Here is a 15,013-nt window from a genome sequence, read left to right as displayed (position 1 = left end):
GGTCATGTATTCAAGAAAGTCAGGATTTGTCAGTTTCCTCCCATCGAGTCTTGGGGGTACTTGTACTCGACAATTTAACTGTATGCCTAGAGCCAATGTCATATTTGTAAGATACACTCAGTCAAGCCATGTTTAGTAGAATTCATTCAGTTTCATGACTCAGGAAAGCTTAGTAATCTCAGTAATATTCCATCAGTCAATAAAACTCAATTAAGTCAGTCCAGTTCAGTTCAGTAATCCATGTTCAGTGTCTATTCAGATGGGAGTAGAAATTAGCACCGAGCAAACCCAAGGATGGGAACTCACCTGCCAGTAGAGGGTATGATTCTTAGGAGCAATCCTTGTATTCCAGAACTATGTAGCCAGCGTAGGTTGAGACATCATACCTTCTAGTTGAGGGTAGATGAGGTAGCTTAACCTGCTAGTTGAGGGTTCCCACCATTCTCATTATAGTATCCTGCTAGTTAAGGGTCACTCTCATGTTGTCCTTAGCAGTGGTGCGGTATTGACACATTTCCAATTAGGTCACAGATTGGACCCCAATTCAGCTATAATGCGTCATTTGGGGCATGTCGGTTAGTTAACTACTTCCCATAGTTTCAATATCAGTCAAGAACTCAAATATTTTTTTAGATTTCAGGACTATCAGATACAGTCAACTCAGCTTTTAGTATAGAACTCAGATAGTTCCATTAGAATTAGGACTTCCAGATATAGTCACTCATGTTATCAGTATTCAGATTTAGTAATCATGTTATCACGGTATCAGTGTCAGTTATTATATCTTATACATGCATTCTCATGCTTATGATAGTCAGTCTGTTATTATTATTGTCCATGCATATAAACCCCATATATTTAACCTACCTTATATGTATACCATTACATTCAATCATACTGACGTATTCACGCTATGGTGTTTCATACAATAGCTTCAGAGACATGAACTCCAAAGCACCAGTAGCATTTTAGTCTCAGCAGTCAGAGTTAGAAGTGAGTCCTCATATTTTGAGGACATGATCATTACTTATTTATGTCATTAATTAATTTATTAGTTGGAGTTAGTTAGGGACATGTCCCATCAACTCCTTATTCAGATAGTCATGTTTTAGAGGCTTTTCAGACTACAGTTTGTTCAGATAGTCTATTTCAGTTTTGTTTTGGGTATTTCATACCCTACCCAAATGTTTTATTTTATCAGATACTATGTCTCAATTTTGAACATTATGGCCTTTCAGTTCCATTTCCACATTATGCAGTATATGATGTAGTATACAAGTACAGATATCAGTCATGGGTTAGCTTGTGGTCCTTTGGGGTCATGAGCATCGTGTATCATATTGGGTACCATATTCGGGGCATTACATGTGGTCACATAAATATATATGTGGTTAGTACTTCTGGAATATACTAAGTATATGAGGGTGAATGCAATAGGTAAAACTGATACAGTTTATAATCTTAAACATGCATGAAAAGTATAAATAGACTCACCATGAACATGAAACAAACTGAAAGGTTAAATAGCATACACATAAGTTTTAAAAAAACAACTGATAAAGTTTGTGAGTCATTACACTTAGTTTCTAAAATAATCTTTTTTATGGGAGATTCTTACAACCGACATAAACTATGTGAGCTAGAATAGAGTACAAGATATCACTCATATTGAGGAGGTTTGTCCTATACCTTGTCATCAATATCAAACCTAAACTGGAGTGATCACTAAAGTGAGATCACTTAGGAAAGGGGGACACTCTATGATGAGGACCCTTTTAGTTACCGATGGCATGTAGCTTTTGAGAATCAGGGTTCGTTGAACATATCCCCTAGGTTCTAAATACTACTCCCAAAATATAATAGTGATCATAGTATATGAAATTCACCTTAAATTAATCATATAGGTTTATAAATATGAAAAACAGTTATTCTTCTTTTCTAAATCATGCTCATGAATAATTCTATGAATTTTATATCTTATCTAAGATTATAAGATCAACACTAAAATCTTAATCATGTTATAATAAACTGTAATTTGATATAGCAGGTCTGAAATGCTTGTAAGCTAACTATATCATCTACATTTAACAATTAATGAAAATTTATGTCAAAATACTAAAATTTATCTCATAATAATAATCATATGTAAAAGACATGGGTAAGCATAAATTCTTGTGCTAACTGAACTTTAAATCACATGGTAATTTCATAATTTCAAAAACATGAAAAATAGATATGAACCCTAGCTATCAAATTCTTAAAATTCATGTAAAATTTGAACTTCTGGCACAAGGATGAAAGACAATCCTTGTTCAAACCCCACATACTTGAACTTAATGAATTACTTGAAGGAAACTTGAATTTGGGCCTTAAGAGTATGAATTTTATAGAAGAAACACTTATTGAGTATTATTGAGAGCTTTAGAAAGAGAGGAATGTTGTATTTTGACTCATAAGGATGGGGTGGACAAAATTCATTTAGTACTATTTATAGGATTAATTAGGTAATAAAAGACCAAATTACCCTAAATAAACTTAAGAAAAAATAAAATTTTGGCATCGCCATGACCATAGGAGTGGCACGCCCCTATCGCCTTATGCCAAGGCTATGGCATGCCCTTAGTGTAGCAAAAAATAGTCTTGGCACACCCTTATCATGACAGGACACTGGTTTTCACATTTAGGATGCTCTTTACCTCTGCAACATGCTCTAATCACAGATTCTTACTGTCTCAAAGTCCCAAAATATCTTCAAACTCATTCCAAAAATTCAAAAATACTTCTTAATGGTACTATTAACATTCATTACCATTAATCAACTTAGAAATTATCTAAAAATACATGAGATCTATTAAAATAAAAATCATCAATATTTAGGGGTATAGCAATAAGTTATTCGTACATTGATATATATTTTAGTACATAAGTAAGAAATATACTAATATTGGTTGTCCTAGATTAGGGTGTGGAGTTCTAATATTCTTAATGAGGTTTATTTCAAGGAACAAGTCTCTAAAATATGACAAAGACACTGAAAGAACTTCACTTACATAAATATAGAAGTGGTGTCACTTCTATTGGCAGTTGAAATTACTCTTGTAAATGTTCATAATTTTTTAATTACATCATTGTGTATAGAACTTTTCCTTTGTTATTTATAATACCCTCATTTAAAATTCTTTCATAATTTAAAGTTATAAATTTTAGGCTAGGTTACTTCTAGATAAAATAAAAGTGAGTTATGATATAACACAAATTTAGGAATGATTTGGATAAGTATGGTGGTGTTTAATTTGATCTCTAGTTATCCAATATGATAAAGAACCCATAAGATTTTATGAAATTGAATTTGGATAAGTAGAACTCCTAGAATTGAATTTAAGGTGTGTTGTAAAAAAATAGAATTTTGGGCTAAATCATGAATTCACCTATGTCGCTATAGCAACATGCTCAAAAGAGGAAAAAAATTCATGCTATAGCACCCAGTCAATGATGATATAGTGACATCTTTTGTTATAGCAATATGTGTAGCTACAACCGCATCGCTGATTTATTTTGAAAACTCTTCAAAACTATTTATTTTTCTAAAACTCATTTTGAGATAAGGAAAAGGCTATTTTGGGAAAAAATCATTAGCTAACCAGTATTTTTCTTTATTAAGATAAGGATTTAATCCCAATTAAGTAGTAAATCAATAATCTAGCCTTAGAATTATAAGTTTACATACTTCATGAGGGTTAAGTTCTAATCATTTTTTATTTTATGGTGAAAGGGATTAAATTAAATAAGTTAAAGAATTTTTGTTAATTATTGTTAATTTATCCTTGCATGTTAGTAATTCACTAAATTCTCCATGGAATTAGTAGTTTTAGGTGAATTAATGTAGCAAAGCCCTATACCAGAAGGAAATAATTATGAACTTGGCCTTAGGGATTACGTATGAGTTATAATCCCCAACATGGTAGAATAATTCATTACTTGTTTGCTTTTATGCATTTTCTAGATCAAGATCAAGTGGAATTACACGAAAGAGTAAGGCTTCAGCCTTATGGAGTTGTGCAAGCTTAGTTTGAGGTAGGTTATAGTACTGTAGTTTAATATACTTTGTACTATATGTGCATTTTAACTACTTCTTAGTATGGTTTTTTAGTACATATTGGTGTGGCCAACTCAATGATTGTTTTATGATTTTGACCTACCTTATGATTTAATGAGGAATGTTTTGATATTTTAACATTCTATCTATTTTTTAGGTGGAATAAGGCTGGTGGACACTTGTGTATGGGGTTTTTAGTATATGGATAGAATTTATCCCCTATAGGTCATGACTAGAGGGTGGTTATGTTATCCATAGCATGTTTGTATGAGGTTCAGGGCAGCTTGATGATTCTATAAGTGAACCAGAGTATATATTTAAATGTTGAATTATTATTTAACTTGTCTTGACTTGGATTGACTTACTTGCCTTGGTTGAAAATAGTTTGACTGATTGCTTCAGAATCCTAAACTGCTTAATTGGTACATATTTTTCTAGATGTAGGATAAAATGAGGATGGATTAACTTGTTGCACTATCTTTTGGTTAAATACTCATATATTCATCTTGGGTTGGCCAAATGACCCTACCAGTAAAGTTTTTTTCTTCTGTGTTGATATGATACCTTCTCTTACTTTTATTGAGTGCAACACATATTCCAATGGCTCGTGTAAAAACTCTATTGTGATTCTACCTTCTGATTCATATTTTAAGGGTGAAAAGCTTATTCAAGCTACCGAGGAATCTTCCCTTTATGTCATGGACTTTGTTTTAACACCATGCACTTTTTTTTAGTTTTGGGGTTGCATCCCATTCTAGACATTTATAGTATGTTTTGGTACACTGACTTTTGGATTTTAGGGGTGCTTTAATTTTAATACGTGCTTTAGTATTTCCTTGAGTTGTTAGATTGGTGTATTCTTAAAACTGTTAATAGGATAGTTGTTTCTATTTTCTCTAAGTGTTGGATAATGCTTTCAAGTTTTTTGGCTCTCTTAGTAGAGAATGGGTTAGGTGACAATCATATCCAAATTGGAACATGAGAAAGTTGGTATCAAAGTCTAGGCTCATCGATATTGTATTACCAAAATGGGTCTAGTAGATTATCACGATATAATACAAAGATGGTTGTACTTTTCCACGGGGTACTATAGGACTTTAGGAAAATTGTCATTCTTACTTCTTTTGTGTTGTAACTTGATTCCAATTGGTACCTAGAAATCTAAATTGGCATCTAATTTTCTTCACTATTTTGTTAGATGGTGACTACTAGGTCAAATGAAACTCGACTAGCAGGCCCTAGGACCAGCCGCTCTAGCTATGAAGATAACTATAAGGGGAAGAAAATAAGAGAGAGAAAGAGAAAAAGGTAGGAAAAAAGGGGATGAGCCACACCCACCAGTTGTAAAGCTCAAACAGTTTCTATCTATTCTAATAAAAGGTCAGTATCACCTTCTCCACCTTAGGATCATTTGGGGGAGATAGAGGTAGTAAATGAATAGATAATAGAGCCCGAGGTAGAATCACCAATTGGAATTATAGCCTTACCACTAATATCTGGTGAGGTTGTTCAGCAGGAGTTAGATTCTTTGAGTGGGTTGGCTGGTACTGGAGCCACCCCTTGTTGTGTTGGCTATTCAGAGTTTGAGTGTTTATCCTATAATTTTTATGGCTCCTAAGATGGAATAGGCTTTATAGAATAATTCTTTCCTTGTATGATTTTGGGTTCCATAATGAATGGAACTGAACAAGATCTGTTGACCAAATTCATGAAGATAAAACCTCAACTATTCTTGAGGTACTTAATTTAAGGCTCCTTTTGAGTTTATTATTTAATTTTCTGAGAGTTTATGAAAGATGGGTATTGTGCAACAACATGGAGTTGAGTTGATGACCTTTTTATTTGAGAAAGATGCTAAGCAAGGGAGAGGGCATATGTTTAATGTCGGTCATCAATTTTACCTTTATTGACTTGGGAGAAATTTTATGTATTTTTCTTAGATAAATATATGCCACATGCCCTCCATGATCACTAAAAGGATGAGTTTTTTCATAGGAATAGGGTGATGTATTAGTTGTAGCCTATGAGGCTGAGTTTTATACTTTATCACACTATTCTACTCAGTTGTTAACTACTGAGTAGGAGAGGAATCAGTTCCATCTCAAGAGCTTGAATTATGATCTTCAGGTCTTATTTGTGCAGATAACTTTATTACAGAAGAGGTTCAATGAGGTGTCAGATTATGTGAAGAAGTTAGAGGGGGTGACGCAAGTAAGTTAGTGTAAGATGTTAGCTAAGTAATTCCACACTTTTGGGAATTTCAGCGGATCTTATTCTAAGGGACATGGTCAGTAGGACTACCTAGTTTGTCTCATTCATTAGCTTTGCCATCTTCTACTATGGGTCTAACTAAGGTCTTTTCTCAATCGCGAATTATTAGAAGACAAGGGTCTTCTTACTCTTCTACTAGGAGGCCTTCTCTTGAGCGGGTCTACTACTATTATTATGTGGTTTGTAAATTTAAAAGAGAATATCCTCTGAGATAGGGTAATGTCTAGGCATAGCTACAGACCTAGCAATAGTTCCAATTCGTTTAGGGGGAGGGAGGTAACAGTAAGTGTCATTAATAGGGTAGACGGATAAGTCAGGTAGGCAATATAGGTCGTCAGGGAAATAGTGATATGAAGGAAGGAATGTATCTAGGGAAGGAGTTAGCTTAGATTGATGATTAGGCTCACTATTATTCATTTCCAGGAAAGACCAATGTCGATGCTTCAGATGAGGTGAACACAATTACCATTTTTCTTTATGACCAAATGTCTTCTATTTTGTTTAATTAGGGGTATCCGTATACTTCTGCATTTGTCCAATTTATGGTGGTTTTGAATTTTGTTTGCAATGTACTTGACTATCCTATTTATATGTCAACTCCAGTTAGTGAGTTTTTGGTAGAAATCCATGTTTATATTTTTTTAGTGTTGTTTGTGGACTTTTATACTTGTGAATATTTTAATTATTCTTGATTTGTTGGATTTTGATTAAATTTTGGACATGCCTTGGTTATCTTTATATCATGCTATTTTAAACTATAATGCCAAGAATGTGACTCTAGCTATACCTAGAATGGATAAACTAAAGTGAAAGGGAGTGTAGAAGGTCAAATTGGTGAAAGGTATATCATTTGTATAAGCTAGAAGGTTAGTGAGGAAGGGGTGTTAACATTTTTAGCTCATCTCCGGGATGTGAGCATTGAGTCCCCTTCTACAGAGTTAGTTTTTGTAGTTTTTGAATGTCAAGATGTGCTTTCTTCAGACTTATCAGGTCTTCCTCTAGATAGAGATATTGATTTATGTATTGACTTGAAAATATATTTGCCTCGCATAGGCAATTTGTTTGACCAGTTATAGGATGTGATGGTAGTTTCTAAACTTAACTTGTAGTCGATTTATTATCAGTTAAAATTATATCAGAGGACATACCAAAAACAACTTTTAGAACTTATTATGGCTATTACAAGTTTTTAGTAATGTTTTTCAGGCTAACTAATGTGTCGCAACCTTTATGAGCTTGATAAAAAATGTCTTTAAATCATTCTTATATTTGTTTTCAATCGTGTTTATTAATGACATTCTACTTTACTCTAAGAGAAAGGAGTATGCAGGCAACTTTACATAATGTTAGAGATTCTATGGGAGAAGCAGTTATTTGCCAAATTTTCAAAGTATGAATTTTAGCTGTTTTCAATTTCCTTTTTGGGGTACACTATATTCTAAAAGGGACTAATGTTGGATGCCTAAAAGATGGAGGCAGTTACAAATTAGATTAATCCTAGTTTAGTGATTGAGATAAGGAGGTCTATAGGTCTTTCTACTTATTACCGAAGGTTTTTCAAGAACTTTGCACCATTGTAATGTAAATGAAAAGGTTGAATCAGAAGGAAAGCCATTTATTTGGTCTTATTAATGTGAACAGAGCTTCCAAAAGCTTAACACTCCTGACTATATCTCATATCCTTTCTATACAAGTTGAAGGTACAAATTTTATAGTGTTTTGTGATGCTTGACTTTTGGGAACGGGTATTGTGTTGATATAGGATAGGAAATGCCATTGCTTATGCTTTGAGTTGGTTAAAGCCTCATGAGAGAAGCTACCAAACCCATGACTTAGAGTTGGCAGTGTTGGTGTTTCCATTAAATATTTGGAGACACCATATTTATCAATATGATTTTACTTATCAAGATTTGATTATAAGGTAGTTGAAATGGATGAAATTGTACAAGATTATGATATGACTATTCATTATATTCTAGATAAGGCTAATGTGGTGGCAGACACATTAAGACAAAAAAATGTAAGTGTGGGTAGTTTGTCATTCTTGAGAGTGTCCAGGCGACCTTTAGCTAGAGAGTTTCAATTTCTAGCATCTCAGAGCATGCAATTTAGGGTTTCAGACAAGAGTAGTGTGTTTTGTTTGTGTTGAGGTGAAGTCAACATTCCTAGATCAGATTTGGGCCTAATAATTTAAGGACAAGAAGTTGAATGCACTCCAAAATAAGGTGGTGCTTTGGTAGGTGGTGGATGTTACTCTTGATACGTATTAGGTGTTTTGGTTTGAGGGAAGGTTGTCTGTTCTTAGGTTGGTGATTTTATTCTCGATACACTTTTAGAGGAACATGGTTTGTGTTATTCTATTCATTCAAGTACGATCAATATATATCATGACTTAAGACAACATTATTAGTGGTTCGGAAGGAAGACGGACATTGTTGATTATGTGTTCAAGTGTCACAATTGTCAGCAGGAGAAGTATGAACATCAAAGGCGTATGGGGTTGCTTCATAGGATTGGATAAATATGGCTCCATTTGGGTAATAGTAGATCGGAAGACAAAACAACTCACTTTCTGCTAGTTCAGATAGACTAAAGCTCTCAACAGTTACCAAAAATTTATGTCAAGGAGATAGTTTGACTTCATAAGATTCCCCTTACTATTATTTCAAAAAGAGATGCAAAGTATACCTATAAATTTTGGGACAAGTTGCGAAGAGTTGGGCACCAAGCTTATATTTAGCACTATTTTTCATCCTCAAATTGATGGGCAGCCGAAGAGGATGGTAAAGGTGCTAAAGGACATGTTGAGAGCTTATGTTATTGACTTTGGTGGTCACTGGGACTAGTTTCTTTCATTGTGTCAGTTTTCATATGACAGCAGCTATCACTCAAGCATAGATATGACACCACTTGAGGAAATTTATAAAAGGAATTGTAGGTAACCTACTGGGTGATATGAGACTGGACACATTAAACCTTTAGGCACTGATTTGGTAAGGGAGGCTCAAGAAAAGGTATGATACAGTCAAACTAAGTTGTTAGCTTTTCAAAGTAAGTAGAAGGAGTATATAGACCGTAAGGTAAGGGACATGGACTTCAAGGTTGGTGAAGAAGTGTTACTTAAGGTGTCTCCTATGAAGAGAGATAGAGGTTCAGCAAGAGGTCCAAGCTGATCCCTTGATATATTAGTCCCTTTGATATTCTTCAGGTGTGGATCCGATTGCGTATAAATTAGCATTACTGTTGGGGTTGTCGGGAGTTCATCCAGTGTTCCACATTTATATGCTCAAAAGGTATAATGGAGATGGAGATTATATCCTTAAATAGGACTTGATTTTATTAGATAAAGATTTGACTTATGAATAAGAACCGGTGGTAATTTTAGATTGGGATGTTTGGAAGTTGAGAATTAAGGAAATTTGTTTAGTTAAGGTCTAGTGAAAGCATCATCCGGTCAAGAAAGACACTTGGGAAATTCAGAAACACATGCAGGATAAGTTCCCTCAATTATTTGAGGATATGAGTACTTTCTTTTCTCTCCTAGTTTTTTCCTATTTTTCTCATTTGTCAGTCAGGGATAAAAGATGGAATAATTCATATATGTTGTAACAAACTTTTTCATTGTTAGGTATAAAGGTCTAATTTAAAATTTTCATGTTGAAATTATTCTAGGATTCAAAGTTATAAATTCAGGCTAGGCTAGTTGTATATGAAATCAAAGTGAGGTACAGTCTAGGGAAATTCAAGAATGAATTAAGTATGGTGGTGTTTGATTTAATTCCTAATTAGCTAAGATGATAAGAAACTCAAAGGATTTATAAAATTTAACTTGAGTAAGTAGAACTCTTAGGGATACCTTAGAATAAAGGTATGTTGTGAAAAAGAGGAATTTTGGGTAAAACCAGGCATTTTGCCTCGCCTATGTTGCTATAGCGGCAGGTTAATACCGCTATAGTAACATGTGTCACTATAATGTCAAAAATTTCTGATTTATTATAAAACCTCACAAAATAATTTCTATTTTTAAAACTTGTTTTGGGCAAGAGACAAGTGATTTTAGGCAAAAATCATCAGTTAATAATTTTTTTACTTCATTAAGGTATGTTTTTCATTCTCATTAACCAGTGAATCAATAATTTTGCCTTAAGCTTACTAGTTTGCATAGTTTAGAGAGGGTTAAGGGCTAATTTTTGTTGGTTTTTTGGTACAAGAGATTAAATTTTGCATAAAAATCAATTGATTTTGGTTAATGGTTGTTAGTTTACCCTTTCATATTATTAATACCATAAATTATCCATGAAATTATTAGTTTTAAGTGAATTAAGGTATAAAAGCACTAGAATGGGATGGTAATAATCATAAACTTGGCCTTAGGGGTTAGGTGTGAGTTATAATCCACAACATGGTAGGTCATTTCATTAATTATGTGTTTGTATTCATTTTCTAGTCTGAGATCAAACAAAAATCGCATGGAAGAGCAAAACTCCAGCTTAGTGGAGTTGTGCTAGCTTGGTTTGAGGTAGGTGATGACATTGTAGTATAATTCAATTTGAACTATATTTGCATATTAACTACTTCTTCATATGAATTTGTAATACATGTTATTGGTGTGGTCAATTCAATTATTTTATCTTATATATGATCTTATCGTTAAATGAGTAATATTTTGGTATTTGAACATTCTCTCAGCTTTTGGATGGAATAAGGCTGGCAGGCACTTCTATTTGGGTTTTTGGTTTATGAAAAAAATTTATCTCCAGAAGGTCATGGCTAGAGGGTTATTATGATACTCATAGCCTTTATGTATGAGGTTCAGGTGAGTTTGATAGTTCCATGAGTGAACCGGAGAATATATTTATATGTTGAATTATGTCTTAACTTGTCTTGACTTGGCTTTAATTACTTGACTTGGTTGAAAATAGTTTGACTTGTTGTTTAAATATCCTAAGCTACTTAATACTATGTGTAGGTTAGAATGAGCATGCATTAGCTTATTATACTATGTTTTGGTTAAATATTCATATTCTCATCTAGGATTGGTCAAATGACTCTACTAGTATAGTCTTGTTCTTGTGTCTAGATTCTACACCTGCTCTTACTTTCGTTTAGTGTAGTGCATATTTCAATATCTCCGGCAAGACCTCAATATTATTCTAGCTTGTTATTGAGATATTAAGGAAAAGCAACTTATTCGGGCTACCCTGAAATCATTCCTTTATATCATTGTACTTTATTTGGACATTATGATCTTTCCTTTAGTTTTTGGGATTGTATCTCCTTCTTGACGCTCGTAGTATGTTTTGATACACCAAATTTTAGATTCTAGGGGTGTTTTTATTTGAGTATCTATTTATGCATTTTCTTAAGTTGTTAGATTGGTTGATTATTAAAACCATTAATGGGATAGTTTTTTTTTCTCGAAGTGTTGGTTAATTCTTTCAATGTTATTGGTTTTCCACCGAATACTGGGGTGAGGTTCCATTCACATCTAAACTGATCTGACATATAGCCATAAAAGTGCTAAGAATGTTGAGAGGAAATCACGAATGAAATATTTATGTGTGCAGTGTTACCGATGTTATCACAAGGAATAACACGTTCAAGGATATTAATTATGCTATGTGAAATTTTGATTTCATCTAGTTGCTTTGCACTAAGTTGTCAAAAGATACATTACTCTATGTGTGAATATGATTTCATCTTTATATTCTAACTTATATTTAATTCAAGATCCATTTTAAGCCCTAGAAATTAGTTCACCAAAGAGAAACCCCTAATTCTACCAACAACGATGATTGATTGGGTTATATGTTGCGAGCTGTGATCTCCTATATGCCAGCATACTGAACACCTAATATGGGTATCTTTTCAAAATAAGTTTAAATTAAATGAATAAAGAAGTTTTTATAAAACAAAAATATCTTTTAATGATAGGCGTCTTTTAAGGAAAGCGTGTGTCCTTTCATCTTTTGGTCTCTATTAGTGGTATTTAAATATCACCTCTGCATATTTCAGTGTGAAATATTTTTTAATCTTTCACAGAGAATCTTTCTTTACAACTTTTCCAAGAGTTTTTATTTCTTCTTCAAAAAGATCAAGTTTTATAGTTTTTGCTTTTTAGAAGAATATTTTTATTATTTGCTTAGTGCAGAATTTTATGTACTTGTTATATCCACTAAAGCTATTTGCATATAATCTGTAACGCCCCGCATTTCAGGCTACAATATAGACCATGATTCTGATGTGTTGATAATCCCGGAGCCATAAATCCTATGCCAATATGGCATGTTAATTATTTGCATAGTATGTGAATCCATTCAAGCTTGAATTTAGACCATAGAGGTCCTTTGACTCAAGGACGAGTTGAAAACTACTTCAATCGATTAAGTTTAAGTGGACATTATAATTTGTGTCAACTTCTATTGACCATGACTCTTTGTATATGTCTAATTAGAGAGCCTACAATGAGTAAAATAATAGGTTTTCGAGATAGCTTTCCAATGATAACAATTTTGCTAAAATTCGGCACCCGAGCAAGAAGTTATGGCCTTTCAAAGTAGAATGTGTCGCCTAACCAATCGCACATGGCCACTGGAAAGCATATGTGATAGCATAGGCGGCGCCTATGTAAATATAGGCGATAGCATAGGCGGCGCCTATATAAATATAGGCGATAGCATAGGCAGTGCCTATGTAAATATAGGCGATATCGTATGCGGCGCCTATGTAATGGTTTCATGTGACTTAAACACTCAATTTTTTAGGAAAAAATGGGTCCTTTTCCCACCCTTATTCAGCCATAAACACGAAATTCAGTCCCCAATTATTTAAAATACATCCACATTCATCTCAGAATTCTCAAGAACACTCCCAAGAGTTTCAAAATAAACACCCAAATAAATCAAGATTCAACCGTGGGTTTCCAAAATTGATTAGAGATTCAGAATTCCCAATCCACAGGCTTCAAGAAGCACCCATTATTTTCCAAAATAAAGGTACGCGAGATTTTCCTAAATTCTCATGGGCATAGAAAAATAATGTTTTAGAATGAAGTTTTTGAATATATATATATATATATATATATACATGTATTAAATGTTTTAACACCATTGTTTTGGTCTTTTGACCTTCCCCAAAGTGATTTGAGAATATGAATGTATGAAACCATGTATTTAAGAATGAATTCTTGTTGAGAGCATGATTTTCGGTGAATTCCCTCTTATTATGAATTTTTTAGATTTCTCATAGCATATGAATTGTTTTGTAATGCATCCTTGAAAAGCACTATATCAAATGATTGAACTCTTGTTATAATTTAAAGGTGGTTTTAAATCACTAAAGAGGGAATCTAGCATGAATGTTTAATGTTCATAATACATATAATGAAAGAGTGCATGGATTTTCTAAAGGCACTAGACCACCATATGTTGATGAAGTTTTTACATGATTTTGACTTGAGTTTTGAAACACAAAATCTTCTATATCAGTTGCATGTTTTTGGTGGTCTAAATTATGCTTTAAATGAAAAATTTAGCTTAATGTATTATGGCTCAGAAATCATGACTTGAAAGTCTTGGTATAATGATACCCATTCTTACCAGTGCCATATCAGACTCGAACTAATAGACATTTCAGAACATCATGATTTTAGACATTCAGAGTGTCGCATGTACAGAAAAGGTTAAAATGGGCATACAGAGATGTTAGGTGGTTCCCTGAAGAGGGCTTACGTTTAAGCAACTCATTGCCTAAAACCATGGTTTGCCGACCCGGGTAGATTATTATATGCTGACTTAAGTGTCGTGTGGCGTATCAGATTCAGGAACTCCAACCCTTGCAGCATACTCGGGTTGGAGGCTTCCCCGCCAAGTCAATGGTGGATTCCATATCGCTTGTGGAATATCAGACTTGTAGGGGATACCACCTAACTCAAAAGTAATACACAGATCAGAGTTTGAGATTTATAGACAGGTTACATGTTTTTAGAAGGTGCCCATGTGTTTTTCAGAAACTGCTTTATGCATAATGTTTGATGAACATTTGCTCTCACATATTATATATATATATATATATGTTCAATTACTCTATTTTGGATTGCTTCGCGTGCCAGTACAATTGTGCTGACCCCCCTTCCTCCCAGGTACTGAGGACAGTCTAGGGTTCCAGATCCTCAGTAGAGTCTATAGAAAGGGTTATCTCAGAGTTCAGTTGGTGAGCCTTCTTTGCTTCGGAAGGCCTAGTCATTTAGGTATTTATTTTAGTATGGTTTTTGGTCTGCTGGGGGCCTTGTCCCAGTTATTCAGATATTATGTCAGTAGAGATTTCGCAGACTATTATAGATGTTTATTAAATATTTTTGGGCATGTTTTTAGGCCTTTAACTATTTTAAATTGTTGACCATGTTTCCATATTATTGTGTCTAATCCATATTAATTTGATCATATGAATTATGTGTATTATTACCATCTAGTCAGAGGGCATTTTGGGCCTTCGGGTTCAGGAATGCTCGTGGCGGCCAGGTCCTCTGTTCGGGTCGTGGCAAACTTTGTATCAAAGCACGGTTCAAGTCCTAGTTTATCTGCAAAATTACATTGGGTAGATTCTTATTTATGGGTGTGTAGCGTGCCACACTTATAAGCAGGAGGC

The sequence above is a fragment of the Capsicum annuum genome, chromosome 10 (genome assembly GCF_002878395.1).
Source record: "Capsicum annuum cultivar UCD-10X-F1 chromosome 10, UCD10Xv1.1, whole genome shotgun sequence".
NCBI lineage: Eukaryota > Viridiplantae > Streptophyta > Magnoliopsida > Solanales > Solanaceae > Capsicum > Capsicum annuum.
This window is presented reverse-complemented; position numbering follows the sequence as displayed.